Genomic DNA, 14,989 nt, shown 5'->3' with positions numbered 1-14,989 from the left:
TGAGCTTCGTGTTCGAGTCGAACATACGTTCGAAGTCCGAACATTTTGGTTCGTTCGCGCCAAATTCGTGTGGCGCTCACGGCCCACAATGCACTGCGATGGCGCAGTGCATTGCTGGCTCATGATTGGCCAAGCATGCACTGTGACCCCGCATGCTTGGCCAATCGCAGCGCCAGCAGCGAGGAGAGCCATGATTGGCCACAGGCAGGATGCCTGTGGCCAATCATAGCTCAGGCTGTGTAGTGCACGCCCCACACTATATAAGGCCGCCAGCGCGGCGGCCTTGTGTAGTGTGTTGGCGTCTGAAGCAGTGGGTGTTCTGTGTACCTTCCACATAGTACACACCGATCGTTTTCGGCCGATTTTCGATCTTGCTGTTGTGTAGTGGTTGTTGTCTGTGTGCCCTGACCGCAGTATACACCGCTATATTCACCTCACCTATATAGCTAGTGATCTATCTTTTATAATAGAGCTTGCAGTCAGTAGTGTTAGGAGATAGTGCGTGCTGTCTGCATATCAATAAAACCATCTTCGCAAGAAACCACATAAAACCCACTGCAGGAAATTCATATTTACACTTCCAAAGTTGCCACCACCCAAGGTGGATCACCAATATCCCAAAGAGTCAATTTAATCGTTTAAAACGAAATTGTACTCACAACTCAGATTATATCGAGCAGGGCACTCTGTTTAAAAGAAAATTTGAAGACAAAGGCTATCCCCCCACCCTAGTAGATGAAGCCTTCACCAAATTCCTGGACACCCAGCCAGAAACACACCCGGTCACACCCCAACCACATGAAACCACACCGAACAAACCGACTGTCCATTCCCAAACTCACAGCACCAGATTCATTACTCAATATCACTCCCAACACAAAAAAATGGAAAAAATCTTCAAAAACCATTGGAGTATCCTTCTAGAAGACCCTCTGTTAAAAACCTCCATAACAGATATCCCCAAGATAACATATCGTAGAGCACGCAACATAAAAAGTTTTATTGCCCCGAGCAAATTAAAAACCGATAACAAACCAAAGCCACTCAGGACATTCCTCACCCTGAAGGGCATGTACCAATGCAAGAAACAAAAATGTCTCACCTGTAAATTTGTCCAACACCGCCAAAAATCTTTTACCACAAAGGGCAACACATACCAACTAAAAGAGTTCTACAACTGCTCCTCTGAGTTTGTAATATATGCAATCCACTGCCCTTGCAACCTACTTTATATAGGGCGTACCATTCGTACCCTAAGAAAAAGGTTTGGCGAACATCGCCGATCAGTAGAAGGGGACTCCAATCTCACTATCCCACGACACTTTAAAGAACACCATCAAGGGTCCACAGAGGGCATGCAAGTATGGGCCCTTGAACAGATACCTGGATCCTTCCCCCTCGCAGAACGTCTCAAACGTCTCTGCGAGAGGGAAACTTTTTGGATATATACGTTAGACACCCTCACGCCTGGAGGCCTCAACGAGGACATAGAAATCAACTCAGTTGTCTAATTTTTACCCATCGCACTTTTTTCCATGAGATTTTTTAATGAGACTTAAAATTGCTTAGCCGCCCCCCGAGTGCGTGTGCATGCGTATGTATGTATGTATGTGTATGTGTATATATGTATATATATATATATATATATATATGTATATGTATGTGTGTATGTATGTGTATGTGTATATATATATATATATATATATATATATATATATATATATATATATATATATATGTGTGTATGTTCTGCTTTAACATCCACGTCTCGTTTTAACACCATTTTATTATAATTTACAGTACCAAATTTTCACAATATCAAATCCTATCAATATATATGTCTCCCACTATGTTATGTCATAATTACCCACCATAGAAATTTACCTTCAGCAATTTAATTAACAATTTTTTGCCCCTTTTTCATTTTTATTTTTATTCCTAGTTCTATCTTTATTTTATTTTTATTTTTATTTTTATTCTTATGTTTATTTTTATTTTTATTTTTATCTTTATTTTTATTTTTATTGTTATTATTATTATTTTTATTGTTATTCTTATTCCTATTTTAATTTTATCCTTATTATTTTTACCTCTATTTTTATTGATTCTTTATAATTTTTATATATATTTTTTATATATATTTTTTTATATATAAAACATTTTCTTTTATATATATATATATATATATATATATTTTTTTTTATAAGTATTTTCTATGTATATTTTTTTAATTTTTTTAATTTTTTTAACCTTTAACAACCTTCTTTTAATTCTTACAAAATCCACTTCTATGTTACACCTTTAACAAGTATTTTCATAATTTTTTAAAACAATTTTTAAAACAAGTAAATAAATAAAAAAGTTCCAATTCTTATCACTTTTTCCCACATCTTGTCCACACTATCCAACTTGTATCCACATACATTGATGAACACACACACAATAATCACATACAACCAGCCTGCAACACATGAGCAATCAACACCATGCTTTGGTCGGAACAGCTCCGCCCCATAAGGTGGAACCTAAACCCGAACGACCTATTAGAACTGCCCCCTTTCCCTATATAAACCACTCCAAACATGGTAACCCAGATGCCTGATGAAGGAGCACGTATGCTCCGAACGCGTGCAACGTAAACTACAACGAAACGTCATCGCAGTGCGCCCTTCAACGTAACAACGAACGGACGAACGGACCTCCCTGACGCTGTTATACCAAGCCGTGCGACGCTGGGAACCACCGGCGCCATCGGACGAGAGATACAGCCGAACGAGTTACCGCTTCTCCTCGAGAGCCCTGCGATGCCCTCTAGATACATGATGTGCCTGAAACCTTCTGGTAGAGTGTGAGTGCATAACTTCACAAATTAAATGTCTTTGATTCAACAATACTGCACTTAGATTGGCGCTGTTTTTTCTTCTGTTTATATGTCTTTTACAAGGTACCTTCTACCCTTGAACATGCTTCCTACCTGCCTGTGTTAAAGAAATCATCCCCTTCCTATGACTATTTTCCACAACCAGTAACTGTGGACTATAATTTGTGATCCTGCCAGCTATCCATTACTTCTGCTGCATTTTTCTGACATACATAGCAAGGATTGCAAAACTCTGTGACAAGCAGACTTGACATCCCTAAATCCGCCACACCAATCTACCAACTTCAGCGTTTTTTTTCCCCCAAACCTTTTCCCCCTCCCCCATAAACCCCCCCCCCCCCCTCTTTTTTCCCTTCCTCACTCCCCCCATCCAGGACATATATAATCCAGCAGCGCAACGCACAAAAAAACAATTTTTTCTTAATCTGTATATACCCCTTTATCTCTGGTGTTCTATAATAAAGGCATCTGCAGGAGTTAGTGGGTGTTGTGTGCCTCTAGCACAATATACACTACCCAACTGCTTTTTTACCCAACTCCCTTCAGGCCATTACCATGTCTGGAAGGCCAGCAAGGAGAGGCAGACAGGCACGAGCCGATAAAAGAGGGCAAGCAGGCTCTGTGTCTAGAGACAACAGTGCTGGTCGTGGACGCGGTGCATTGTCATCAGCACGTGGCCATGGGACACGCTTGTCCTTCTTTTCAGCAGCTGGACATGTTGAACTGCAACATGCCAACGACTTGGTAGAGTGGATGACCAAGCCCTCTTCATCCTCCTCATCCTCTCTCACCCAGTCTCAGGGTACTAGCAAAGCAGCTGCCAACGCATCGTCTTCCCTCCTCTCAATGTCATCATCAGTGACTCCTTCCCTAGACCCACCACATCCTCCTGAGGAGTCTCCTGAACTCTTTGAGCACAGTGTTGGGTACATGCTCCAGGAGGATGCCCAGTGTTTTGTGGGCTCTGATGATGACACTCAGCTAGAGGAAGGCAGTAGCGTGAGAGAGGGGATGCTCAAGAAGGACAGCAATCTGGCAGTCATGTTCCACAAGCTGCAGCATACTGCCAGGTTTGCTACAGCGATGAAGAGGGAGGGGATGATGAGGGCACTGACTCCACGTGGGTGCCTGGAAGGAGAGAGGAGGAGGAGGAGGAGGAGGAGGAGGAGGAGGCACATGTCCAACGAGGCAGGATGCCCTCCGGGGGCCAGCTTAGGGGCAGCACACCGACTGAATCACACCGCAGAGCTCCGCCTGTGCAGAGCGCTTCCTCTGCGCGTTATTCTAAAAGTTCTTTGGTGTGGGCCTTTTTTGAGACGAGTGCATCAGATCGCACCGCTGCTATTTGCAACATATGTCTCAAGCGTATCTCACGTGGCCAAAACATCAGCCGCTTGGGCACCACATGTTTGACCAGACATATGTTGACCTGCCATGCAGCTCGTTGGCAAGCGTACCTCAAAGACCCACACCAAAGAACAAAGCGGACCTCTCCTTGCTCCTCATCAGCTGGCATCTCCAACCCCACTAGACCTTCAGTCCTCTCTGAAACCTGCTCTGAGAGGAATGAAGGTGTAGAATTAGGTGTGTCACAGCCAAGTGCTTCTGGGAACTCTGCTAGCGGTACACCCACGTCCGATTATAGCAGGCAAATGTCCCTGCCCCAGCTGCTGGACCGGCGAAAGAAGTTCACTCCCAGCCATCCACATGCCCAGCGGTTGAATGCTAGCTTGGCTAAATTGCTAGCACTTCAACTGCTGCCTTTTCAGTTGTTAGACTCGGCCCCCTTCCGTGAGTTTGTACAATGTGTGGTTCCTCAGTGGCAGGTCCCCAAACGCCACTTTTTCTCATGGAAGGCGATTCCGTCTCTCTACCGGCATGTGGAAGGCAATGTCCTTGCCTCGCTGGACAGGGCGGTCAGCGGTAAGGTGCATATTACCGCTGACTCATGGTCCAGCAGGCATGGACAGGGACGTTACCTGTCTTTCACGGCCCATTGGGTCACTCTTCTGGCAGCTGGGAAGGATGCAGGAAAAGGTGCAGTAGTGTTGGAGGTTGTTCCGCCACCACGCCTCCAAAATGCTACTATTGGTTGTGACACACCTCTCTCCTCCACCCCCTCCTCTTCTTCTTCCTCCATGGCCTCTTCCAGTGCTCTGTCCTCAGAACCAGCGGTGCTCCGTAGGCGTTCCAGGGGCTACGCAAGTACGCAGGCAAAACGATGCCATGCCGTGCTTGCGCTGGTTTGTTTGGGGGACAGGAGCCACACTGGGGCGGATGTTTTGTCAGCTCTGCAGGGGCAGGCCGAGAGGTGGTTGACGCCACGCCAGCTTAAGCCAGGAATGGTGGTTTGCGACAATGGCACCAACCTCCTCTCCGCCCTCGACAGGGACAACTGACCCATGTGCCCTGTGTTGCTCACGTCCTTAACCTGGCGGTGCAGCGGTTCTTGGGCAGGTACCCCGGCTTACAGGATGTCCTGAAGCAGGCCAGGAAAGTCTGTGTGCATTTCCGCCAATCATTTAATGCCTGTGCTCGGCTGGCTGAGCTCCAAAAGGAGTTGAACCTGCCCAAGAACCGCCTTATATGTGACATGTCCACCAGATGGAACTCAACATTGGCCATGCTGCAGCGGCTGCACACGCAGCAGAGGGCCATCAATGAGTACCTGTGCGACTACGGCACCAGGACAGGGTCAGGGGAGCTTGGTTTTTTCTCACCACGCCAGTGGGGCATGATCAGGGATGCATGCACTGTCCTGTCACCGTTTGAGGAGGCCACAAGGATGGTGAGCAGTGACAGTGCATGCATCAGTGACACTGTACCTCTTGTCCACCTCTTGGAGCATACGCTGCGTGGAATAATGGATAGGGCACTTGAGGCAGAACAGAGGCAGGAAGAGGAGGACTTCCTTGCCTCTCAAGGCCCCCTTTATCCAGACAGTGTTCCTGCTGTGCCACCCATCACACAGGAAGAGGATGAGGAGGAGGAAGAGGAGGAGGAGGATGATTGTGTCAGCATGGAGGTGGAGGCTGGCACTCAGCATCAGCATCAGCAGCAGCAGCAGCAGTCTTGTAGGGATGATTTACAGTCCCAAGAAACACGTGGACTTGTACGTGGCTGGGAGGAGGTAGCTGCGGATCATGTTGTCCTTAGTGACCCAGAGGACTCCGGACTGAATGCCTCAGCTAACCTACGCTGCATGGCCTCCCTGATCCTGCAAAGCCTGCAGAAGGATCCTCGTATCCTTCGGATCAAGGAGAGGGACCATTACTGGCTGGCCACTCTCCTTGATCCACGGTACAAGGGTAAGGTTGCCGACCTTATCTTGCCATCGCAGAGGGAGCAGAGGATGAGACATCTCCGGGAGGCCTTGCAGAAAGCTCTGTGCAACGCGTTCCCAGAGACTGGGAGGTTACAAACTCCTGGTCCTGGACAACGTGTTGCTGAGGCATCAGTCAGAAGGAGCGGTGGAGAAGGTGGCTGTCTGACTGATGCTTTCAGACAATTTTTTAGTCCGCAGCCCCAAGGTATGATCGGTTCCAGCACACATCGCCAGCGTCTGATTTACATGGTGCAGGAATACCTAGGGGCAAGGTCAGACTTGGACACCTTTCCCACCGAAAATCCTCTGGCTTACTGGGTCTTGAGGATGGATCACTGGCCAGAGCTTGCACAGTATGCAATTGAGCTACTGGCCTGTCCTGCATCCAGCGTTCTTTCGGAACGCACCTTCAGTGCTGCTGGTGGCTTTGTTACCGATCACAGGGTGCGCCTGTCCACCGAATCAGTTGATCGACTGACCTTCATCAAGATGAATCAGTCTTGGATCACCCACAGCTACCAAGCACCTGAAGCTGATGTAACAGAATAATTTTTTTTTAAATATCACATCCCTTCAAGACTGCCTATGCTGATGCTGAGTGACTGTCCTGTTATGTTGATTATCTATCCTCTTCCTCCTCCGCTGATATGTTGGAAGAACATTTCTGGTTCTGGTTGATGCCATCAGCCCAATTTTTCTGCCCCTGTTTAACAGGGGCGTTTAAGTACAATTTTTGATGCAATGCTTTGCAGCAGGGCTAATTCCTGCAATAAAACTAGAGTATATGGCAGAGGTTGCAGTGTGGTGGCACCAGCACCAGTGCCTAAGGCCCAATTTTTCTGCCCCTGTTTAACAGGGGCGTTTAATTACAATTTTTGATGCAATGCTTTGCAGCAGGGCTAATTCCTGCAATAAAACTAGAGTATATGGCAGAGGTTGCAGTGTGGTGGCACCAGCACCAGTGCCTAAAGCCCAATTTTTCTGCCCCTGTTTAACAGGGTCATTTAATTAAAATTTTTGATGCAATGCTTTGCAGCAGGGCTAATTCCTGCAATAAAACTAGAGTATATGGCAGAGGTTGCAGTGTGGTGGCACCAGCACCAGTGTCTAAGGCCCAATTTTTCTGCCCCTGTTTAACAGGGGCGTTTAAGTACAATTTTTGATGCAATGCTTTGCAGCAGGGCTAATTCCTGCAATAAAACTAGAGTATATGGGAGAGGTTGCAGTGTGGTGGCACCAGCAGCAGTGCCTAAGGCCAAATTTTTCTGCCCCTGTTTAACAGGGACATGTAATTACAATTCTTGATATAATATTTCACAGGAGGGCCCCTTCCTGTGCCCACCCAGAGTAACGGTGAGGACTTATAGTGTTGTGGCACCAGCACCACAACCACCAAAGGTCAATTTTTCTACCACTGTTCAACAATGGCATGTAATTACAATTCTTGATATAATCGTTCACAGCAGGGCGCTCCAGCGCCCACCAAGAGTCACTTTGAGGGCTTACAATGTTGTGCCAAAACCAACACCTTGTTCCGCCATTTCTGCAGAGCATATAGGGCAGGCCCCTACTTTCAAACATCCAATTTACAAACATCTCCTACTTGCAAACGGAAGGAGATAACAGCAAGTGAGATGAAAAAAGATGGACGACAAAACAAATTATACAGGGGTGATAACCCTTCCCTATGTTTTCCAAAAAGCTTAAAAATCGTTTTTTTGACTGGAGCTACACTTTAAAAATGTACCAGTTGAAAATTACAAACAGATTCAACTTAACACAACAAACCTACACAGTCCCTGTCTTGTTTGCACTGCCTGTATACTGCTGTTCTGAGTATATAGGGCCTGGGGGCCACACGCATTTCCTTTTTTTAATATGGGTACGGGGTTCCCCTTAATATGCGTACAAGACCTAAAGGGGCTGGTAATGGGCAGGGAGGGCTACCCCTGCCATTTTTCTCAATGATTTTTTAACCATATTGCAGGAACCAGATATAACATTAAAACCGCAAGCAGTTTTAAATGGTGTTATTTTCGTTTAATGTCATTTTGTGCAGGGACTGTTCTAAACACGGGAAACACGTGGCACTTCACAGGCATACTACAGACACTCCCCAGGCACCATATTTAAAGGAATATTTCACTTTTTTTTTCACTTTAATCGTCATTAAAATCAGTGCTCCCGCCAAAACGGCCATTTTTAAAAACATTTTAGGCAAACCCTTTTTAGGACAGTATCTTGCATATTAGCCGTTAAAATGAGCACTTTTCATTTCGAACGTTCGAGTCCCATAGACTTCAATGGGGTTCTAAAGTTCGTTCGAATTTGGGGTCCGTTCGAAAGTTCTGGTGCAAACCGAACCGGGGGGTGTTCGGCTCATCCCTACTTATTACATAGCTCCCAATTGTCCCTGATTTCGAGGGACTGTCCCTGATTTGGAGTAATGTCCTTCTGTCCCTCTTTCCTCCTCATTTGTCCCTCATTTTGGTCTGATCCATATAGTTGTATATAAAATGCACTTTTTATCTTTCAAAAAGTGTTTCCCAGTGCTAAACCTTTCATTCAGTTTCTAAATTGCTGCATTTGTACATTTTAAATAAAAAAGGAATAGTAGTGGTAAAAAAAAGCACTTGTGGATTTAATTATCCTTTTTTTTATTCTCCTTTAAGGGGGTGTGGCAGGGGCATGTCCTATGCCTACATACATTTGTTAGTAGGTGTCCCTCATTCCTATCTCAAAATGTTTGGAGGTATGTTATTAGCATTAGTAGCCTGCTGATAGCTTTTAAGTATTGCCTGGAGTTGCTACTTAAAGATGAACTGCAGTCTGCTCACCTAATTTGTAATAAAAACATCTTTGCCATTCTGAGGCTTCCCTCCAACCACTTTGCATATTTTTTTATATATACTGTGATTCTGTATTTGCCAAATATGCTGCAGAAATCTCCCTCCACTGAGTCTGGCTGCAGCCATTTTAGCTGTGGGCAGCTGAAGCTGTTGCTGTTCACTTCCTGGATTTACACAGTCACACAGAGGCAAACCTCCAGCTCTGCAGCCCTGTACAGTAGCTCTCATTGGCCCTCTTATGACTCACCCCCCCCCCCTTCCTGGCAAACTCTTACAAGAGTTAGAGAGAGGGCTGTGCATAATGTCATAAGCCTAGGCTTTTTACCAGACAAGAAACAGGAAGTGGGCTGTATAAGATATTTATTGGCAGAAAAAAAATGTTTTATTATCCACTATCTACCTAAGTACCTAACTACCTAAGTTAAAATAACGGGCAGAAGATTTAATAGATGGAAAGTTGAAAAAATGACTGACGGTCCGCTTTAAAGAGGGACTTCACCTTTCTTGTTCTCTTACCTGTACCACTGGTTGTCCTCAAAAAACATGTTAACACAGCCAGCGAATCCAGCATTGTCTTCTGCACCTTTCCCATCCATTGGCTCACTCCAGGTCCTACATATCCATCTTCTATACTGATGTTATCAGGGGGTAGGCTCCCCTTTCAGGGTTCTTTCACCTGGACCCACTGATTACGCACTGCTGTACACATACGCAATATCCACCAGATTATCTGCTGCATGTGCAGTGTGCCCCAGCTTGCCCTGAAGCCTCCTAGTAAGGATAATGTGTGTGTCCCAGAAGACCTCTGGGAGAGAGAATATATCATTCTCACCTAAGTGAGAAAATGTGGAAGAGACAGCATTGATCCCTCAAAAGAAGCATGGGGGGGGGGGGATTTTTAGTTTCTGAATTTGGAGATTGGAGGAAGAAGAAAATATACAGGGTGTAAAGAGGGCGAATGTTTGCTTTAAAGATTAAACGGTGGCTTTATCACTTAGAAAAATGATGCTACTTAAAAGCCTCTGCATGCAGAACACTAGGCTTCTGTAAAAGGGCACAGCGCCAATACTTTTAGGTGCTATTGCAGTTCCCAGCTCCCTTCCACCCCCCTCCACCACACACATTTCTCTTGGCCCATCACTATGATGGGCTGTGCCTTTGGCCAATAAAAATGTGTAGGGGTTGGGAGGGTTTGGGCAAGCTCTGTCACTGCCAGAAAATACCAAAACTTTGCCCAATGAGAACAACCTGTACAATGCAGTCCTGATTTAGTGAGCTACAAAACTTGCAAGCAGCAATTTCTTGTAAGTTCCCAATTAGTTCATCCAGCCTTTTCGCTTGTAAGGATGTAAATGTGTGCGCTGGTGACCTTCCTGTAAACAGATCGTTCCAATTCCAGATTTTGACTATTTTGAAAACCAGATAGGTTGTTAAGGTAGATTTTCAAACACGTGTCTTTAAAGAAATGTTGGAACAGGAATATATTGTTAGCATTTATTGCACAAATAAATGCCTACAAGCAGCATTTTTTTAGTATATACATATATATATATATATATATACATATATATATATATATATATATATATATATACAGTATATGCATATATACAGTATCTCACAAAAGTGAGAACACCTCTCACATCTTTGTATATATTTTATTCTATCTTTTCATGTGACAACACTGAAGAAATTACACTTTGCTACAATGTAAAGTAGTGAGTATACAGCTTGTATAACAGTGTAAATTTGCTGTCACCTCAAAATAACCCAACACAGCCATTAATGTCTAAACCGATGGCAACACTCCTAAGTGAAAATGTCCAAATTGGGCCCAATTAGCCATTTTCCCTCCCCGATCTCATGTGACTCGTTAGTGTTACAAGATCTCGGGTATGAATGGGGAGCAGGTGTGTTAAATTTGGTGTTATCGCTCTCACTCTCTCATACTGGTCACTGGAAGTTCAACGTGGCACCTCATGGCAAAGAACTGTTGCTCTACATAAGGATGGTCTAGGCTATAAGAAGATTGCCAAGACCCTTAAACTGAGTTGCAGCATGGAGGCCAAGACCCTACAGAGGCTTAACAGGACAGGTTCCACTCAGAACAGGTCTCGCCATGGTCGACCAAAGAATTTGAGTGCAGATGCTCAGCGTCATATCCAGAGGTTGTTTTTGGGAAATAGACATATGAGTGCTGCCAGCATTGCTGAAGAGGTTTAAGGGGTGGGGGGGTCAGCCTGTCAGTGCTCAGACCATACGCTGGAAACTGCATCAAATTGGTCTGCATGGCTGTCGTCCCAGAAGGAAGCCTCTTCTAAAGGTGATGCACAAGAAAGCCTGCAAACAGTTTGCTGAAGACAAGCAGACTAAGGACCATGCCTGTGGTCTGATGAGAAAAAGATAAACTTATTAGGTTCAGATGGTGTAAAGCGTGTGTGGCAGCAACCAGGTGAGCAGTACAAAGACAAGTGTGTCTTGCCTACAGTCAAGCATGGAGATGTGAGTGTTATGGTCTGTGACTGAATGAGTGCTGCTGGCATTGGGGAGCCATAGTTCATTGAGGGAACCATGAATGCCAACATGTACTGTGACATACTGAAGCAGAACATGATCCCCTCCTTTCAGAGACTAAGCCACAGGGCAGTATTCTAATATGAGTGTAGCGCTGGCTCCTGACGAGCAGGCGCTATGGTTTTTTCAAAGTTAACTTTCCTGAAACCACAGTTGGGTTTTGGGGCTAATTTTCTAAATTTCTGGTTTCAGTACCAGTCTAGCTGGGTTGCAAAGGGTTCTCCTTGACCGCCGGTTTAGCTGTCACCGCCGGCAAGGTTGAGAACACAGTCTAGCTGCGTGTATTGAATGCCACTGTTCTTTTGGAACCAGCCCAGTGGGAGTGTTCTCCTGCTGTGCATTCTGGGAGGTTGTATTTAAGGTACTGACATCACGTGCTTCGGGATCCCTGTTCTGCTCTGTTTGGTATTTTCTGTCTGTTTGGTTCTGGTCCTCCTGACCAGCCCCCATGGCCCTCCTGGCCTAGGGTGCGGAGCCATGCATTTCAAGTCTCGGGGCTGGCTAGCCCGAGGCAGCGCAACTGCAGGGACAGGCCTGAAGGGATTTCGGGGCCTATTGCTCCAAAGGTGGTCCGGTGCTGTCTCATCCAAGGGAGAGGCCCAGCAACTGTAGAAACCACAGGGGAGGACTCTTCAGGAGAAGGCCGTGCGCAAGGCTGACTTCTCTGAAGGAGCCTGGAGTCTTAGTTGAAGGACACTACATGGCTCTACACTCATACAGTATCGCCGGATCGGCTGAGAGATACTGGTATCCTTTGATAGCTCTTTAAATTTGTCTATGTCCCTCAGTAACGCTAAAGTCTGTGGCGGAGACTTTTTCTCAAATATCCTACACTCAAGTCTGTGGCAGAGACTTTACTTAACACCCTACCGGCTGCTGGGCCTAGTGAGAGGAGGTCTATCCGGGGGTTGTAAAATCCAGCTGTGAAATGGTCACTATTCTCTGGATTTTTCCTATAAGAGACTTTCCATTTTTGCAGTCTAAAGTACCTGAGCTTAATCCTAACCCTCTACCCTTGTCTAAAGACTCTGTTTCTGGTTCAAATAAATAACCCAAAAGAAGATTCAGTGTCAGTTTCCACATTCCTTTTGGCCATCTACCACGGGAACCCCTAGAAGGAGAAGAGGTCAAGAAGGTAACGGTCAGCCCAATAAAACCAGCAGCTCCTTCGGGGGTCAGTACTACAAGAGTTATTTTGAGGGGACTGAAAATCTACACAGTTATACAAGATGTACACCAGGGGTCTCAAACTAGCGGCCCTCCAGCTGTTGCAAAACTACAAGTCCCATCATGCCTCTGCCTGTGGGAACCATGATTGTAACTGTCAGCCTTGCAATGCCTCATGGGACTTGTAGCTATGCAACAGCTGGAGGGCTGCCAGTTTGAGATCCCTGCTGTACACTCACTAGTATCATTTCTTCAGTGCTGTCACATGAAAAGAAATAATAAAATATTTACAAAAATGTGAGGGGTGTACTCAATTTTGTGAGATACTATATATATATATATATATATATATATATATATATATATATATATATATATACACAGTTGTGCTAATAAGTTTACATACCCTGGCATGATTTCTTGATTTCTTGGCCATTTTTCAGAGAATATGAATAACACAAAATCTTTTCTTTCACTCATGATTAGTGTTTGGCTGAAGCCATGTATTATCAATTAACTGTGTTTACTCTTCTTTTTAACCCCCCTGGCGGTATTCCCGAGTCTGGGTCGGGGTGGAAGTTTTATACCAAAAGCGGTAACCCGAGCCAGACTCGGGACCGCATCACTGAATGCAGGAGGAGGTTTACTTACCTTCTCCCTTGGATCCAGCGATGTCCCCCCGCTGTAAGAGCAGCTCGTCCTCCACACGATTCATCACTGAACCGACCTCTGTTCCCTGCGAGCGTTGCGACGCACGGGGACGGAGATCGGCGCCAAATTCAAAAAGTGAAACACACAGTATACATACAGTATAATGTAATCTTACAGATTACATTGCTGTATGTAATAATTATACATCCCCTTTGTCCCTAGTGGTCTGCCCAGTGCCATGCATGCAGTTTTATAATATAAAAACTGTTCTTTCTGCCTGTAAACTGGAGATTGTCCATAGCAACCAAAACTGTCACTTTAAATCAAAAATGATTTTAGACCAGCTAGAAAACAGCGATAATAAATTGGAATCACTCGCAGAATTGAGGGATAGCGATTTGTGGGGAGATCCGTCATTGAAAAGTAATGACAGTGACAATTCTGCAACTGAGCAAATTTCTGTGTTTTTGATTTGATTACATTATTGAATAATTTTTATTATTATTATATTATTATTTGGTATAATTATTTATAGTTATTTATTATATTATAATTTATGATTACATTTTTCAAACTTTATCATACCCGGGATGTCTGCTAGACTCTGGTTTGGACAGATTTAAATGAGTTATTCCTAAGAATTACAAGACTACAATATAAAATGCCAAATGTTCATGCAAAATAATTGTACCGCTTTCAGCACCTAAAATCCAAAATAATCATACCGCCAGGGAGGTTAAATCAAAATCACAACAGAGACTACTCAAATGACCCCGATCTACTCTCCATCACCTCTTTTCTTTTCTCCTCCAGCACTTCACTTGCTGCAGACTGTTTCTCCTCCAGACTAGCTAGCACCACATGGTTAGGCCTAACGCTAACTCAGCCGGGCTTCAGTGAATTGCGTTTTACAGGCAGGGACCTTGGGCCCCTGTGGTGTAGAAATAGGTCCAGTGCTAACTGTCCTCTATTCAGCTACCAATCCCAGCCTGACTGCAATGACCTCTCTCCACTGCCATTTCCACAGTCCACACTTCTGGTTCTGTACCCATCTCAAACTACAATCTACAGTTCTCTCAGGCGTGCCTCCCCAGTCCTCCCAACTGTGCCTCACTCACCAGCACTTCACTTGCTGTAACCAGTTGTCCCCCCTGGAGTCTCTTATCAGTGTTCTCTCCCGCTGTCCTCTACTTACTCTCTCATGTGCCTTTCTTCCAGGATCTCTTCTCTCCTCCCGGATGCACCCAAGCCCCAGCCCAAGGTCTCCTCCCCCCAGACTGGGGAGCTCCGCGTGGGCCCCTTCTGTTTGACTCCCATTGCTGACCTTGGCTCCTGTTGACCCTGCTATGAACTCTGCTATACCTGATCTCTGGTTCTTAATCCCAGCTTCCCATCTCACTCATCTCTGCCTGATGTTCCGGTACCCTGCTGCCCACCTGTTGACAAACCCTGCTCCCCATCTGACCTGCCTTTGCCTAATGTTCCGTTACTCTAAAGTCCACCTGTTAACAAACCCGGCTATCCCTGTGACCTTGCTCTGGC

The sequence above is a fragment of the Lithobates pipiens genome, unplaced genomic scaffold (genome assembly GCF_037356315.1).
Source record: "Lithobates pipiens isolate NorthernLeopardFrog02 unplaced genomic scaffold, aLitPip1_a1.2 Scaffold_19, whole genome shotgun sequence".
In the NCBI taxonomy this organism is placed as follows: Eukaryota; Metazoa; Chordata; class Amphibia; order Anura; family Ranidae; genus Lithobates; species Lithobates pipiens.
This window is presented reverse-complemented; position numbering follows the sequence as displayed.